This window comes from Citrus sinensis, chromosome 8, assembly GCF_022201045.2.
Source record: "Citrus sinensis cultivar Valencia sweet orange chromosome 8, DVS_A1.0, whole genome shotgun sequence".
NCBI classification, from domain to species: domain Eukaryota; kingdom Viridiplantae; phylum Streptophyta; class Magnoliopsida; order Sapindales; family Rutaceae; genus Citrus; species Citrus sinensis.
Window position 1 is genome coordinate 14,086,735 of NC_068563.1, and position 13,023 is coordinate 14,099,757.

Sequence of the window (13,023 nt, forward strand, 5' to 3'; positions counted from 1 at the left end):
ATGGAAATCAAGTTCTAAAATTTCTTAAACTCACAATTTTAACCCACCTAAATTTAAAAAATTTTCACTTTTGGCCTCAATTAAAATATTATTATATTATTCTTATTCTTGCTATTGTTAATAATAATAATATTTAAAATTCATTATTATTATAATCATTGTTGTTGTAGTTATTGTTGTTATTATTTCTTATTAAAAAATAATTTTTTGAATAATGATAATTAAAATTATTGTAATAAATAATTAAAAAAATGAATATAAGTAACTAACATCATTTTAGTATTTTGAAACAATCTATTCTGATTCTAAGATAAAGTAAACACATTAATGAGAATACATCCCATCGGAATTCTAATTCTTATAGTTTAAGTAAACACCTAATGTTGATTCCTATTATTTGTTTCGATTCTAACCCATTTCAATTATAGCTTATTCTGAATAACAATTAGTTAATGCAATTTATAATTGTTTCTTTTTGAACAGTAAGCCAATGTAATTTTTTATTTCTACAATGAATGAAATTAATTTTGAGTCAATTATTACCACACATTGGTGCTTGTAATATCTGTAAATGGTCTAGAAATTGGTGCTTCTATCACTGGGTGTCTGCTCCCCTAATATGATATTAGCCACATGGCAAAATCAGAGCCCCACCTTTAATAATGCAAAGATTCATATTTTTAAAAAATTGTAACAACTAACGACATTTACATAATTAAAAACAACAACAATTCAAAATTCAAAATTTCTTTCACTCTCTCCCTCTCTCTCACAAATAACCGAACCATAAAAATCAAATTAGATTGAAATTTTGTGTACTAAAAAAAGAAAGACAATGATTGTTACTCTCAAGTAAGTTATCAAATCCGAATAACTCATTTTTCTTGATTCTGTGAACATTATGTTAGGAAGATTATGATTGATGATTGTTTCAAAGAAGAAATAGAAAGAAGATTTGTTAGGATTAACTAATTAATTGAGCTTAGCTTAGTTAAGCTGAGCTTAGTTTAATCTTTTGATTTGTTACATAGCTGCTGATGTGGATGATGAATTAGCATGTTTGTTATGTTTGTTATGCAACTTTTTCCCATTTCCCTCTAGTTTAGCACGCAACTTTGTTGTGTATAGAAGCTACCAGACATATATAAACATTTATAATCACAATTCAATAGTTATGAATCTGGACATATTTCTCTCAAATCATCTCCTTAGATTCTTCAATTTCCTTTTATTTTCTTGCATTTTCTCATCAAACAAACACTTTCTTGATACTTGATAAAACTTAATTTGGTATTAAAGTTGATCTGATGGCCTCTTCTAGCTCAATTTTTGCTCCAAAACCTATATTAGCTTCTTCTTTTAATTTCACCCCTCCAATCAAGTTGAATCATGCACATTGCAATTTAGAAATCTCAATTCTTTCTTCCATAAAAGCTAGTGGCATTTAAGGTTGTATTGGTGGATCCAAACCTTGTCTAAATAAGTTCTTCCTAATTAGGCTGGAAATTCAGATGCAAGAGCTTGTGAGAATCCAGATTATAAAGTGTTGAACTAGTAAAATCAGTTGCTCTTGAGTTGGCTTATGTCTTCAATGTGAAATGCAAGTTACGCAACCCAAGAGGGGGGGTGAATTGGGATTTTATAATTTATGCAATACAATTTGCACAACAAATCAATCTAACGCCTTAATGGAATAGAAAACAATAAATTCAAACAAGCATAATAATAAAAGAGTAAGGGAAGAGAAAAATAAACACACGGATTTTTACGTGGTTCGATAATCCCCGCCTACGTCCACGCCTCCAAGCCAACCAAGCTCGATGATTTCACTATCCAAGCCTTCCAAGGCTTCAAGTTCTTACAATTGACTTCTAAGGTGTCAATGAACCTTTACAATCAAGAGATTATCTCCCCAATCTCTTCACTCCAAGTGCTTCTCACACTTGTACACTCACAATTTGATAAGAAATGAAAATTACAACAAAAACTCTCTTTAAGAGTGGATATGCAAATAATAGCACAATAATGATTCAATCTATGATGATTTACGATTTGGAAACTCAATATATGTTATATGATCTTATTTATACTTGCATTAGTCCTTAAAATGAAGTTGAAGTTGAGTTTTTATAGTTAAAGCCCGAAAACTAGCCGTTATAGACAAATTCCCGCAACCAAGCAGTTAGCCGCTTGATTTATCTGGCTAGCCGCTTGTAACTGTGATATTACCGTTATTTTTGAATTTTGCTACAGTAATACTGTTCACGAACATTACACTTTGGCTCAAAATTTTTTATAATTATACTATAACCCAAAACGTCATAAAACTTTATAAATAAGTCCAATTTCAAAATTTCCTTATAATGTTTGTCATTCCAAAACTTTTTAAAATTATGATATGGCCCCAAGTATATTATTATTTCTCAAAGAGGTCCTTTTCAAATTTAACATAATACCCATATTTTTCAAAGTTCTCAAAATCTTTCACTTTAGTTCAAAATGTTCATAAATTATGGTATGGCCCAAAGCATTTCAAATATTTGCAAAAGGGTCCAACTCCGAAATTCAATAATAATACCTATTAAAATCAAAGATTGAAAAACTTTTCATTTAAGTCCAAATTACTCAAATCCACAAAATACTTTACCTTATAAAAATAAAACCTTTTAGTTTATGAAAAGTAATTATTTAAATAAATCTCTTGAGCTTTTCAAATGTCAAATCATGCATCAATTAAATCATACCGGCTTTACAAGAATTTATCGCAATAATTTATCCATTAAGCTCTAAACTTTATTCTTGACTTCCCCGTTGTTTGTTGCGTGTCTTGAGCTTGATTTCACTAGATTCACTTGCATAAATATTACCCTTCAAAAACTAGTGAAAATTTGAAATACAATATTTATTAAATCACTTAATACACATGTTTGTTATCATCAAAATTACATTATGTGTAGCCCTTTAGGCTAACACAATGAGCATGAAAATTATTAATCTTCTGGTACTTCTTCTGATTTGAAAAATATTTGGATTTGAGTCTGATGCTATAAAATTTCACTAGAAAATGATTCTTAGTCGTTGGAAGAAAGCATCAATGACTACGACTGAATTCATCACTAATCTAAAATTTATTACTGATGGTTTGGCTTTAGGTGGTTTGTACTGTTAGCAATTTAGATTTTATCTCTCATTTGATCATTGGTCTAGTTTAGCCATATTATCCTATTGTAGTTTATATTAAGGCAATGTGTTGACTGACTATAAATGAGGTGAATTTTATGTTGTTAACTCATGAGGCTAGACTTGTGAGTAATCATCTCGATGCTGGTACAAAAGTCAAAAGCAACTTTGCTCTTATTATTGCTCAAGTTGAATCTAGTCAAAAGAAAAATGATGGTAATGGTAGTGGATGGGATGGTTAGTGGATCGAACGGTAAGCAAGCTAACTAGAACAAGAATGGAGGAGGTAGCTGTAATAAGGATAATAATGGTAATAGAGGTTTTCCTAGCCAATATAAGGGAAATTGGAACTGTAACTGGAGTGGAAATAGCCAAGGAAATCAAAGAAGAGTTAGTGGTTTTAATGATGCTTTTTGCAGAGGTGGTGGATTCAATAATGCTTATGGCAAACGTGGACCAGGAAATGGAAGAGGATTTGGCTCAAACATTATTTCTGGAATCTGTCTATAGGGTAATCACCTAGCTGCAGAGTGTGAAAATAGATTTAATATACAATTTATCCCAAATAATCCTGCTTATGGCTAATTAATGGAGTCGTTCCCCAAACCTTGGAAAGAAGTGTCCTTTTTCTCTTTTTTTGAACTTACATGTAAAAAATTATAAAAATTATTATTATAATAAATATCTTTTTAGTAATTTAATAAAAATTGTAGATCATTTTATTGGTTGAGATTAAGTAGTAACCCCAGCGTCATGGTTAAGAGCGGATTATGTTTTGGAAAATTTACAGAAATAACCTTAAACCTTTTGCATTTTTTTTAATTTAACCCCTTAAAATTTTTCCTCATCATAAGTAGTCAAAAAAAAATTTGCCCCAAATTACCCTCCACATTTCCACACTCCAAACTTTTGCTCTTGAACGACGAACAATGAGTAGTGAATGGCGATGACAATGGCTATAGCAACGGTGACGGCAACAACGAACTAAAATCCAACCGAATCCACCATAATCTATACGAATCAGAAATAATTCTAATAAATTGAAAACAGTCCAAACCCAAGATAAAGCAAGCTTCAACATTTTTTAATGACTTAAGTGAATGCGATTAGGATTCTAGACGATTATAGGTTGTTGGAGTGATGCAATGAAACAAAATTTAGCTAAAATGATGAGTTATAACTATTGCATATTAGGTGTTTGATGAAATTTCTCTTAGATAATTTATGTTTAGTTTTTGTATAATGAAGGTGTACTTGGGGGGGGGGGGGTTGTTGAGTTTTGTGCATTGTTTTAAGTATACCAAGTGTGATGGAGAGTAAATTTAGTGATTGATGAAAGAATGGAATGCTCGACTATCACACGCAGCGCGCGCAGGTGCACGATAAACTCCTTGTCGAACCAAGACACAATGTGTCTGTTGAGTGTTAGAAAATATATATTTATAAAGGAGAAAATCGTCATTTTACATTTCAAGTCTTACTAACACCCTTACTTTTATGTATTTAAGCTTCTTGTGATTTAATTACGTGTGTTTTATTTTAATTAAGTATTTTATATATTTTAGGGGCATCATGGTCATTTCACAATGAACGAGAAATCAGACTGCAAAACGGACATCACTTTTGAACTCAGGATAGTCAAAAACCTTAAGAGGAGCATAAAAGGAAAAATGACACTGTTCACATGTACGTCACTATTCACATGTATGATATTGTCCATGTTAATGTCCATGATATTGTTCACACATACGGAACGATGACGTGGCATTGACTGATGAGGTGTCATGATTCACATGTACGATACTGTCCATGTTACTGTCCATGATACTGTTCACACATACGGAACGATGACGTGGCATTGACCGATGATATGGCATTGACTGATGAGGTGTCATGATTCTATTGGACAAAATTTATATACACTATTGATTGGTGACGTGGCAGCATGTTAGTAGACCAAAAATCGCACGTACGGTACATGCATATACATAGGATTATTTTCAACAAAACCGCATCACTGTTTAAGTCGGTTGACTGTTCAAACCGCATGGTCAAACCGTATGGTCAAACCGCGTACTGTTGACTGATAACGTGGCAAAATCCTGAGCGTCCAAACTATTTTTAATCCGATTGCCATGATTTACTCAATGTATCTATAAAAAGGGGGCCTCCCTCCTAATTAGATATCTCTGAATCCATTTTTGGGCTCCATTGTCTGTAATTTCTTCTCCATCTTATATTTTCTATGTATTTTAATAAATTCTTATTTTGCCCCTAGTTCAATTATGAGTAGCTAATTTTCTTTCAAGCTTGGGTTGAAGGTGAAGTCTCAACATGTGTCATGGGCTTTATTTGGTAAATTTATTTTCTCTTCCCCTCTAGTTTTTGTGGATGTTTTGACTTCTCGTTGACAAATAATAATAATCTTGTCTAGATACCGCCCTGGTTTCACCGGCTCCCTAGTACAAGGTTATTATTATTTGGCACGATAAGCCCTTAGCACCATATTGATTAGAGTGTGGTTCATAAGGTGTGGATTCCCCCCTCATGATTTAATTGGCATTTATAAGGAATATTTAGCCCATGGTGCATGTTAATGCAGATCCAGATACCCAAGTACGTCATTTCAATAGATTTCTCTTCAATTTATTCTCGCCATTTCAATTCTAATTTTAGGATAATCTAAGTCACTTTCACCACAAATCCAACCACCCTCATACAAAATTAACCCTACATATAATTAAAATCCACCTCCTCATGAGATTGACACTCGTCACCATTAATCTATTCTACAATAGATTCGTGCACTTGCGAGTTCAATAAAATTTGCACAACAGTGTCTCTCGGTGCGACAACAAGGTGACTGTCGCACCATGAGACACTATCTAAATGACAATTTTCTTTTTTGTTGTTGTTGTTGTTTGTTATGGTTTATTGACATGTAATTATGTAATATAACAATTTTATTTGTAACTTGTATAAGATAAATGATGAAATAAAAAATAGCAAAGCATAATCTACCCAGATTGATGAAAGTACCTTATGGCAATCAGTTTCCCAAACGTATCATGAATATGTGTAAATTAGATACAATTGTAAAATCCATCAGAGAAAAATTAACAAAACGACAGTTGAAACTGTTCAAGGATAACATATATGGGCATATCATCAAGTGCCAAGGCTTTCCATTCAATGGTGTAATTGTGCATAATGTGTTGCTTAGGCAAGTGGCCCATGGAGAAAGTAAGAAAAAAGATCAGTTATGGTTTTAAATTGGTGAGGATTTAATACGTTTATCAATTAGAGAATGATGCTTAGTTACGGGACTTTGCTATGGTAAAGATGTTGTGTTGAAAAAGCATAAAATAATGCACAGGTTACTTAACAAGTATTTTGGCGGTTTGTTTCACAAGATAAATCTTGGACATTTTGAGTCAAAATTTATAGACTTAGACTTCGAGGCTATGGATGACAATGATGCACTAAAGATCGTGTTGTTATACTTTACAGACATAGTACTAAATCGAAAAAAAGATAATTGTCAAACAAATTTATCGCTGCTTAATGAGGTAGATGAGATAGATCACTTTCAAAATCATTTGTGGGGTCGTTTTTTGTGGGAAACGATATATAAAAGTCTGAACTACTAGTTATGCAACCCTAGAGAGGCGGTGAATTTGGTTTCTAAATATTAAGCTAATCAAACTACACAACAATTTAACCTAATGCTTTAATGAAATCAAAGATTATCATTTTATGTGGTTCGGCAATCTCCGCCTACGTCTATGTCTCCAAGAACCAAGCTTGAGGATTTCACTATCCAAACCTCCCAAAACTTCAAATATTTACAATTGACTTCCAAGGTGTCAATGAACCTTTACAACAAGAGATTATCCTTAATCTCTTCACTCAAATGTTTCCTACACTTACAAAACTCACAAATTTTACAATGAATTCAAAAATTACAACAAGTACTCTCTTTCAGAGTAGATATACAAATAATAGCTCAATGAAGATTTAATCTATGATGATTTGCGAATTGAAAGCTCAAAATCTGTTGTTACACTTGTTTATGCTTGCAAAAGTCCTCAAAAATGAATTGGATTTGAGTTTATGTAGTTTTGATGCAAAAATTAGTCGTTATGGACAAAACCAGCAAGCAAACGACAAGCCTCTTGATTAGCTGGTTCACCGCTAAGTACAGTACAAGTTATGTTAGCCTAAAGAGCTACACATAATGTAATTTTGATGATAACAAACATGTGTTTTAAGTGATTTAATAAATATTGTATTTCACATTTTCACTAGTTTTTGAAGGATAATATTTATGCAAGTGAAATCAAGTTGAAGACACTCAACGGACAATGATGAAATCAAGAATAGAGTTTAATAGAAAAATTATTGCGATAAATTCTTATAAAGCCGGTATAATTTAATTGATGCATGATTTAGCATTTGAGAAACTCAAGAGATTAATTTAAATAATTACTTTTCATAAACTAAAATGTTTTATTTTTATAAGATAGAGTATTTTGTGGATTTAAGTAATTTGGACTTAAATGAAAAGTTTTACAATCTTTGAATTTAATAAGTATTATTTGGAATTCAGGAGTTGGACCTTTTTGCAAATATTTGAAATGTTTTGAGCCATACTATAATTTATGAAAGTTTGAGGACCCGAATGTAATCCAAATATTTGAAATCCAAAATTGGACAGAGAGTGAGCGGCTAACAGCCTGAGGCTAGTGGCTAGCCACCTGAGGAAAATCACATATTTTCAAATTTTGGACTAAAGTGAAAGTTTTGAGAACTTTAAAAAATATGGGTATTATGCTAATTTTTGAAAAAGGACCTCTTTGAAAAATACCATTATATTTAGGGCCACATCATAATTTCAGAAAGTCTAGAGAATAATAAATATTATTTAAAAATTCTGAAATTGGACATATTTGTAAAGTTTTATGACATTTTGGCTATATTATAATTATAAAAAGTTTTAGGGCCAAAGTGTAATTTTGATGAACAGTATTGTTGTAGCAAATTCAAATTTAACGGTAATATCACTGTTATGAGCGGCTAACCACTTGGTTGTGAGAATTTATCTATAACGACTAGTTTTCGGGATTTATCTATAAAAACTCAACTCCAACTTTATTTTAAGAATTAATGCAAGTATAAACAACATCTTATAACATATATTGAGCTGCGAAATCGCAAAATCATCATAGATTGAATCATCATTGAGCTATATTTGTTTATTCACTCAAAAAGAGAGTTTCATTGTTGTAATTTTCAATTCTCATCAATTTGTGAGTGTACAAGTGTTAGAAACACTTGGGGTAAAGAGATTGGGGAGTTAATCTCTTGATTGTAAAGGTCCATTGACACCTTGGAAGTTAGTTGTAAACATTTGAAGTCTTGGGAGGTTTGGATAGTGAAATCCTCAAGCCGGGTGAGCTTGGAGGGGTAGACCTAGGCAGGGATAAAAATCCTTGTGTTTGTTTTCTCTTCCCTTACTCTTGTATTATTGTGCTATATTGAATTTATTGTTTTTCAATTCTATTAAGGCATTAGATTGAATTGCTGCGAGAATTGTTTAGCATAAAATTTAAAAACTCAATTCACCCCCCTCTTGGGTTGTGTAACTTGCATTTCAAGTTACTGTTGCAATTTGAATTTTGCTATAGTAACACTATTTTCCAAAATTTTTTTTGCCTCAAATTTTCAGTACTTAAACTATGGCCCAAAACATTATAAAAATTACACACATATCCAATTTCAAAATCTCTAAATAATACTCGTTATTGGACAAAAATTTTTAAAATTATTTTATGGCCCAAAACTTTATCATACTTTACAAAAGAGGTTCCTTTAATAATTTTTACTAATTTCAAAGTTCTCAAAACGTTTTCAATTTAATCCAAGATTTGAAAAACAGTCAAATCCAAAAAATACTTGGATTATAAATATAAAACCTTTTGGTTTATAAAAGTAATAATTTATTAAACAAAATCTTGAACTTCTCAAATGTTAAACCATGCATATATTAAATCATACCGGCTTTAGAAGAATTTGTCGTAATAATGACTCCGTTGAGCTAAACTTTGTTCTTGATCGAGTCGCTGTCCATTGAGTGTCTTGAGCTTGATTTCACTTGATTCACTTGCATAAATATTTATCATATCACTTAAAACACATGTTTGTTATCATCAAAATTACAACATATGTAGCTCTTTAGGCTAACAATCTCCCCATTTTTTATTAGGACAAACATCTCATGTATTTTGACATTTACACCCCCTTAGCATATGACATACATGATTCAACGTATAAATCAACTATGAACGCCTCCTGAATACATGATCTTTAATAAATATAAGCTCCCCCTAAATCTTTCAAAAACATGCATCAATACTACAAGATCAAAATACATGTTACCTGTCTCTGGGAATTCAAAATACATGACTTCTCCCTCATTATCATCAAAATTACTATAAATCCATGCTTAGATAAAAAAATAACATCTCAATGGTTAATCAAGAGACATATAAAAATCAAGCATGAATGTAACCAAAGAGTTATCCAAGAATTTAGAAAATATATTATAAAATAAAGCATTCAAATACCAAACAACAATCATCCTCAATTCACAATTAAAACAACAATCCCTATGAAAATGTATTGCAAAATAAAACCGAGTACTGAAATCAAAATGAAGAAGAACATAATACTATAGAGATGGTGGATGTGATGAGGAGGATGGTGGTGGAAACCCAAGAGCAGCGAAAAGTTGCTGTTGGCCATCAAAAAGTTGTTGTTATTGAGCAAAGAGGCGATGTTGTTGATCAAAAAAGTGTTGTTGCTGGTCAAAGAGGCTAGTGCAGTACCCTTGTTTTTGTATCTCTAGTCTTTACTGTTAACATATATGTTTCCATAATGTTGATTTTGATGATAACAAACAAGATTAAGAATAATTAATCTTTTAAGCTCAAATTATTTTCTTTTTAAATAAATCATTATTTTCACATTATAAAGGTTTCATATTTAATGGAAAAATGATGTTATGGAATTAAAGTGTTTTGGACTAAAATGAAAGTATTTTAAAACCTTTGATATTGTTTTAAAATTTCAGATTTGGACCTGTTTGAAAATATTTAAATATTTTGGGTCATTCTATAATTTCACTCACATAGTTTGGGCGAAATCATAATTTCAGAAAGTTTTGGGATTGACAAAGCATTATTTAGAAATTATGAAATTAGACCTATTTGAAAGCTTTCATAACGTTTTGGGCCATAATACAGCTTTATAAAGTTTTGAGGTCAAACTATAAATTTAGAAAATATTTCACTGTAGCTGTTACTGTAGCAAGCGGATAACCAGATATGGTAAACAGTAATCCAGATTTTGGGCAGTAAGCTTCTGGAGCATAAACGGTTATCTGGATTTCGCAAGCGACAATCCGGATTTCAAAAGCGGCTAACCGGATATGAAAAGCGGCATGCTGGATATTCTGAAATTTAAATTTTTGCCTTAATAGTAACATAAAAGCGGCTACCCGAATTCCATAAACAGTAAGTCGGTTATGACCAAAAAGTGCATAACGGCTAGTTTTTGAGTTCAAACTATATAAACTCAAAACCAATTCATTTTTGGATATCTTGGCAAGCAAAAACAAGTGCACACAACATATATTGAGCTTTAATTTCGTAAATCATCATTTATTAAATCATCTTTGTTCTTCAATTTGTATATCCACTCTTAAAGAGAGTTTCATTGAGGGCCTATTTGGTATTGTTTCTGAATTTATATTTTCTGAGAATAAAAATAAAAATGAAAATGGTGTTTTGTAGTTGCTGTATTTCGAATTTAAATATACGTCTGGTATCATTTTTTGTATCCTGTATTTTAAAACTGAAAACAGTAATATGCGTTTGGTAGACACAGTTGAAAATAATAAAAACAGAGAATATGCGTTTGGTAATACTTTTTTCAAAAACAGTTTTTACTAAACATTTAAGTCATAGTAAAAAAATAATTGTTTAATTAATACATATACATACATACCATAAATAATTTAAACAAAATAATTATAAAAAATCACATAATGATCAAGTTTTAGTATTAACATTAATAGGGAAAAGTTTGACATTATCATTATTTTTACAGTATACTTAAGTTACATATTACAACACAAATAAATTAAACAAAATAATTATAAAAAAATTACATGATAGACATCATACGTTAATACTTGCTGGAGATAAATCAAATTTAATAGTGTACAATGTACTTTCAAGTTACACTTATTTTGTGTAAACAAGCTCTAACAACAACAATGTTTATGCTTGCGCCATGCAGCTAAGTGATTAGAGTACGCCAACAGGGTTTGACAAAATTTCAACATGTACTTTCCAGAACAACACAAAACATAAAACTGCTACCACATAAATAGAGAATTAAAAAGATAGATGGAAGAAAAGCAAGTCCCATCCAAAAAAAAAAAAAGGATGAACTACAAGTGCTTATCCTTGAAGCTTATTGATCCCAAATGAAATTGTGAAAACCATAAGTCCAAGCAAAGCCAAGAATCCATATTTCCTGCACACGAATTATTAAAAATGACATTAAATGCATGTATAAATCATCAAAATTAACTAGGATTGTTCCATTAAACTTAATAAATACATCCAAGATTCACTTTAGCCAAACACTTCTCAATCATATTCATACCCTTTTAATCAATAAAAATACAAGTAAGAGAACTAAACAAAGTTGTCTGCAATTCATATAGGAAATAAGAATTAATAGACTTTTGAGTAAAAAAAAAATCAAAAACTCTAAGAAAAAAGTTATTTCCTCTGTCGCACAATTCCCATTAAAGGCTTTCCTATCAAATTTCAATTTGAACTACTTTTATGGAGCCACCAAGTACAGAATTTTGTAATTCACTGGACAAGTATCCTAATTTCTTTCTTTCTCATATTTCTCATATGGGCATCTAAATATATATGTGTTTCTTTTCTCACAAATCGAGCCAATAGCAAATCATTCCTTTCTCTAACATTCCTTAAATAAGATACAAATGTAGAGCTCAAGAAACGACCATCCTATTTGTCTAAAAAATTAAATGAATATGATTTGGATCTAAAAGAAACAAAAAGAACACACCCACAATTTACTCAAATCGAAAAATTGAAGACTAGTACCAGCGAGTAGAGATGGTAACAGAGACGAAGCAAAGAGTAGCATGAGCAGTAGTCCAAATTGAGTAGAGACGGTGCAACAACAGCGGAGACGGAGCAACAATAGTAGCGGAGATGGAGCAGCAATCGATTTTGGGCACGGAGAGAGAGAGAGTGGTGACGGTGGATTGCGGTTGACGAATGAGTAAAAGCCACCGAGAGTGAGAGAGCTATAAAGTAGACTTGGATGAAGAGGGAGGAGACAGAGAGATCTGTACACAGTTCAGGTGGGTTGTGGTTGAAGGAGAAGTATGACAGCCACGAAGAAGGGAGAGCTGTGAAGAGATGACGAGAGGGAGGGGATAAGATTTCGGGAGAGGAAGATAACTTTTAGATTTTGTTTTGGGGTTCATTTTTTAATTTAATTTGTAATTCGTTTGAGAACGTGTTTAAGACGTTCTCAATTTTATAACTGTAAATGCGAATATGAATTCTCTATTTTATAATTTATTTTTTGGATTCATCCCACCAAACATGTATTATGTTTGTACTCTGGAAACAAAAATGAAAACAAAGCCTTGAAAATGGTACCAAACAGGCCCTTCATTGTTGTAATTTTCATTTCTCATCAAATTGTGAGTGTACAAGTGTGAGAAAC

General features: G+C 31.5%; 1 pseudogene; it reads right to left on the reverse strand.

The window, feature by feature from the left end:
• Positions 1-13,023, reverse strand: part of LOC102626075 (uncharacterized) — a 36,610-nt pseudogene that overhangs the window by 4,227 nt on the left and 19,360 nt on the right.